A 6,000-nucleotide genomic window follows, 5' to 3' on the forward strand; every position below is an offset into this window, starting at 1 on the left:
TCTTCACTGTGTTCCATGGTATATCTAATGCCTTGGAAATTCTTTTGTACCCTTCTCCTGACTGATACCTTTTAACAGTGAGATCCCACTGATGCTTTGGAAGCTCTCTGTGGATCATGGCTTTTGCTGTGGGATGTGACTAAGAACATTTCAGGAAAGACCAACTAGAGCAGCAGAACTTTATTTGGGGTTAATCAGAGGCACTTTAAATGATGGCAGGTGTATGCCGACTCCTATTTAACATGATTTTGAATGTTATTGCTTAAGGGTCCATTCACACGTCCGTAAGTGTTTTGCGGATCCGCAGAACACGGACACCGGCAACATGCATTCCGCAATTTGCGGACTGCACATCTCCGGCACTATAATAGAAAATGCCTAATCTTGTCCGCAATTGTAGACAAGAATAGGACATGTTCTATTTTTTTGTGGAAACAGAAGCACGGATCCGCTGATGCGGACAGCACATTCCAGCGCCATTGAAAATGAATGGGTCTACATCCGTTCCGCAAAATTGCAGAACTGATGCGGACCCATTTTGCGGACGTGTGAATGGACCCTAATTCTGAACACAGCTACATCCCCAGTTATAAGAGGGTGTGCACACTTATGCAACCACATTAATTTAGTTTTTTTTTTGTTTTCTTCCCTCCACCTAAAATATTTGTTTTTCAATTGAGTTGTACAGTTTATAGGTCACATTAAGGGTACATTCACATGACCGTATAATTTTATCCGCATCCGTTCCGCATTTTGCGGAATAGATGCGGATCCATTCATTTCTATGAGTGAATAAAATGACAACATTCAGTATGTTTTTCTTTGCTGCATTTGACCTGGAGATTGCCCTTTCCTGTGCAGCTTGATAAGGATCGTGAGCTGTTACTTTTTTCTCACAACATTCAGTATGTTGTCCCCATCTGTGTTTTCGCATTTCTAGTCCGCAAAAATATGAAGCTTGTCCTACTATTGTCCGCACAGATCTGTCCGCAGCCCCATTGAATTCTTTTTTTTTTCCCTTCCATTTTTTGTGGACCGTAAAAAACGGGAAGACATAAGGAACACAAACTGAAGTCATTTGTCAGCAAAATGTGGACACATGGTTCCATTATTCGCATACCGCAAAACTGAAAGGATTACACACAGTCGTATGAATGTACCCTAAAAGGTGGAAAAAGTTCTGAAATGATTTATCTTTGTCTCATTTTTTTACATCACAGAAAACCTGATATTTTAACAGGGGTGTGTAGACTTTTTATATCCACTGATAGATAGATAGATAGATAGATAGATAGATAGATAGATATCGCTCACACACAGCCCGGTCCATAAATATTGGGACATCAACACAATTCTAAAAAATGTTGGCTCCATACACCACCACAATGGATTTGAAATGAAACAAACAAGATTTAGCTACAGACTATCAGCTTTAATTTGAGGGTATTTACATCCAAATCAGGTGAATGGTGTAGGAATTACAACAGTTTGCATATGTGCCTCCCACTTGTTAAAGGGGTTGTCACCCTTATTTTCACCCCGGCAGCCCTCCTGAGCCTGGCATCGGAGCATCTCATGCTCCGATGCGCTCCCGTGCCCTGCGCTAGATCGCGCAGGGCACGGGCTCTTGTGTTTACAATAACACACTGCCGGGCGGTAACTTCCGCCCAGCAGTGTGTTCGGTGACGTCACCGGCTCTGAGGGGCGGGCTTTAGCTCTGCCCTAGCCGTTTTACTGGCTAGGGCAGAGCCAAATCCCGCCCATCAGTGCCGGTGACGTCACCGGGGGTCCTGTCAGCCCCATAGAGAGCCCCGGTACGTCACCGGAACTCTGAAAAATGCCTTTGCCCTGCGCGATTTAGCGCAGGGCAAAGGAGAGCATCGGAGTATGAACTGCTCCGATGCTCATGTCAGGAGGGCTGCCGGGGTGAAAATGGAGGGATGTCCAGGTTCAGCTCTGAACCTGGACAACCCCTTTAAGGAACCAAAAGTAATGGGACATAATCATAAATCAAACTTTCACTTTTTAATACTTTGTTGCAAATCCTTTGCAGTCAATTACAGCCTGAAGTCTGGAACGCATAGACATCACCAGATGCTGGGTTTCATCCCTGGTGATGCTCTGCTAGGCCTCTACTGCAACTGTCTTCAGTTCCTGCTTGTTCTTGGGGCATTTTCCCTTCAGTTTTGTCTTCAGCAAAGTGAAATGCATGGTCAATCGGGTCGGATTCAGGTCAGGTGATTGACTTGGCCATTGCATTACATTCCACTTCTTTCCCTTAAAAAAACTCTTTGGTTGCTTTTGCAGTATGCTTTGGGTCATTGTCCATCTGCACTGTGAAGCGCCGTCCAATGAGTTCTGAAGCATTTGGCTGAATATGAGCAGATAATATTGCTCTAAACACTTCAGAATTCATCCTGCTGCTTTTGTCAGCAGTTACATCATTAATAAATACAAGAGAACCAGTTCCATTGGCAGTTCCTTTCCTTCTCCATACTCTTCTCATCACTCTGGTACAAGTTGATCTTGGTCTCATCTGTCCACAGGATGTTGTTCCAGAACTGTGAAGGCTTTTTTAGATGTTGTTTGGCAAACTCTAATCTGGCCTTCCTGCTTTTGAGGCTCACCAATGGTTTACAATCTTGTGGTGAACCCTCTGTATTCACTCTGGTGAAGTCTTCTCTTGATTGTTGACTTTGACACACATACACCTACCTCCTGGAGAGTGTTCTTGATCTGGCCAACTGTTGTAAAGGGTGTTTTCTTCACCAGGGAAAGAATTCTTCGGTCATCCACCACAGTTGTTTTCCTTGGTCTTTCGGGGCTGCTGAGCACACCGGTGCGTTCCTTCTTTATAGGAATGTTCCAAACAGTTGTTTTGGCCATGCCTAATGTTTTTGCCATCTCTCTGATGGGTTTGTTGTGTTTTTTCAGCCTAATGATGGCTTGCTACACTGATAGTGACAGCTCTTTGGATCTCATCTTGAGAGTTGACAGCAACAGATTCCAAATACAAATAGCACACCTGACTTGAACTCTGGACCTTTTATCTGCTCACTGTAATTGGGATAATGAGGGAATAACACACACCTGGCCATGGAACAGCTGAAGCCAATTGTCCTATTACTTTTGGTTCCTTAACAAGTGGGAGGCACATATGCAAACTGTTCTAATTCCTACACCGTTTACCTGATTTGGATGTAAATACCCTCAAATTAAAGTTGACGGTCTGCAGGTAAAGCACAACCTGTTTGTTTTATTTCAAATCCATTGTGGTGGTGTATAGTGCCAAAAATTTTAGAATTGTGTTGATGTCCCAATATTTATGGACCTGAGATATATATATTTATTTATACATATGGTTGGGTGCATGAGGCAAAAAAAAAATAATAATATATATAACAGAAGACAGTTCCCATCCAGCCAGGTAGTGGTTTTCTGGAACCCCTTACCAGGATCACAGCAGTGGGATGAAGCAAGTATGGTTCCCACTGCTGGTCTGGCCATGTTGGGGCATCTGCAAAAAAGGTCCCCATAACGTTCAGGGGCTTTGGGGAGATTTTAATATGTCAGACCACCTCTTTCATATCGGAGTGATCCAGCAAACTGCTGATTCTATGAAACATAGAAACAGCTAGCACTTTCTATACAGCTTTTTGAGTGAACAAAAAACATCAGATCAAGTCTGTGCCTAGGGGCTCTAATGAAATAAAAATTATCTTAAAGGGGCTGTGGCATTTATCATGTAGAGAGTTAATACAAAGCACTTGCTAAAGTCTTGTATTTTCCATCACATTATACACTGTTAGTTTCCATGGTTACGTCCACCCGGCAATCCATCAGTGATGGTCGTGCTTGCACACTATAGGAATAAAAACATTAGCCTACGTGCGCTCCCACGGTCCTGGCCACCAGAAAGGCCAGCACTTTTTCCTATAGTGTGCAAGCATGACCACCACTGATTGATTTCAGGGTGGTTGTAACCATGGAAACAAGCAGTGTATAATGTGATGGAAAAATGAATCCAGCCAGCAAAGGAAGCAATATGGGTAACAATACATTAGTAAGTGGCTTGTATTAACTTTCTCTACGTGATAAATGCCATTTGCTGAAGACAACCCCTTTAAAGGCAGGGCTCCACAGGTTATATATTGTGCAATGACAGCACGCGTCTCTGGGAAAACACATCACAATAACGCATGTCACGTATTTCTAAGGGATCGCATGGCAAGCTTGTCAGCAGAATTGAGAATTCAGCTCTGGACACAACTGTGTTGGGTATAAGACATTATATGTTTAGAGTTAGGCCTCATGCACATGACCTGTGTGTGTTTTTCAGTCCGCAAACCGCAGAGCCGCAAAACACTGATGGCGTCTGTGTGTTCCGCAATTTGCGGAACGGCACAGCCAGCCATTAATATAACTGCCTAGTCTTGTCCGCAAGAATTGGACACGTTATATTTTTTTTGCTGACCACGGAATGGAGCAATGGATGCAGACAGCACACAGATCTTTTGCGTCCCCTTTGAAGTTAATGGGCCAGCACACGAGCCGCCTAAAATGCGGCTCGGATGCGGACCAAAACAACAGCCGTGTGCATAAGATCTAACTCAACTATTTTATGTTAGGCTACTTTCACATTAGCATCTGCAAAAACGCTTCCATTACAATAATACAACCACATGCATCCGCCATGAATGGATCCGGATGTACTATGTCTTCTATAGCCAAGACAGATCCGTCATGACCACCATTGAAAGTAAATGGGGGAACGGATCAGTTTTCTATTGTGCGTCTCGCTCCGCACCAGATAGCGACAGAAAAACGGCGCTTGCAGCGTTTTTCTGTCCGCGATGGGGACGGAACCAAACGGAACTTTTTCGTTTTGTCCCTATTTACAGTGAATGGGGACAAAACTGAATTTTTTCTTCCGCTACTTAGATCCTGACAGATCTCAACTGCAGAATTGAAAATGCGAATGTGAAAGCAGCCTAAATTGCATCAATGTCTGAAGTGTAACGTGGAGCTCAATGCTGCACATTTTACTATAGAAATCCTGCAGAACATATCGGGAAAATAAAAGCGTCTGTAAAAAGATCTGCTGCCCGGCAGAACAATGCCAGAATAAGGCAGACTGTAACGTGAGCCCTCAGCCATTCGGGGCCGCTCTCCCGGGGCCAGGCGCATGTCTGGAGCAGCACAGGGATGACGAGCAGAGCCGTGGTACCTCAGGATGACACAGTCCTGCATCCTCCCCAAACAGCTCTTTATCAGCTGGCTGCAGGCACTGATTATCCCAGACACGCGGTTACCGCCGCCAGACACTGACCGCTCCGTCCTATAGCCCGGGCGGCACGTCCCACACACCACATGCAATGACCGGGGGTCTGAGCATCTCACTCACCCGAGTCCACAAAGGCTGCAACAAGCAGCCACTGCACTATGCTGGTAAAATGGCGCGTCTTCCCCAACAGACCACGCCTCCTTCTCCCGTACCGCTCAGCCAATCACAGGCGCCGCGCACGGGGCTGTCAGGAGTGAATGCCAGGGGCCTTCCAATTAGGCTAAGCAAGGGATAGGGGAGCGGGAAGGGGGACGAGTGGCGCGAACCAACCGCAGCTCGGGATAAACCTGGCTGGAATGCCCGAATGTTCCGAGCGGCGGCATTGGCCGTGGTGGGGTACGCTGTGTCCAATCACTCGTGCACCACAGAAGCGGAGAGAAGAGCGCGGACAATGTGTCCTCCTGTGATCATTGCTGTGTGGAGCCTCCTCAGATGTGGGTGCTATGAGTAGCCAGGGGCCCACAACGCCATTGCCGCTAGCAGAATCCAAGAATGGATACAAATGACTTTGGTATCTTTAAAACACCTAAAACCAGCATATAAAATGAGCATTAGAGATGGGCACATGTTCTTGCTGATACGGTGCGGTCCTTCTAATTCCAGTCAGGGTTAGTGTGGAGCGAAGAATCCCATTATGGATTCCAAATTCCGTTATG

The 6,000-nt window shown here is 45.5% G+C and overlaps 1 protein-coding gene across 1 annotated transcript in view; it reads right to left on the reverse strand.

Annotated features, from left to right (window-relative positions):
- LOC122933065 (heterogeneous nuclear ribonucleoprotein R) overlaps positions 1-5,529 on the reverse strand; it is a 49,755-nt gene extending 44,226 nt beyond the window's left edge. Inside the window, exon 1 of the mRNA XM_044287814.1 lies at positions 5,405-5,529. The gene's annotated coding sequence lies outside the window, so the exon portion shown is untranslated. The remainder of the gene's footprint in view (positions 1-5,404) is intronic.
- Positions 5,530-6,000: the final 471 nt, after the last annotated feature.

Source organism: Bufo gargarizans, chromosome 3, assembly GCF_014858855.1.
Source record: "Bufo gargarizans isolate SCDJY-AF-19 chromosome 3, ASM1485885v1, whole genome shotgun sequence".
Lineage (NCBI taxonomy): Eukaryota > Metazoa > Chordata > Amphibia > Anura > Bufonidae > Bufo > Bufo gargarizans.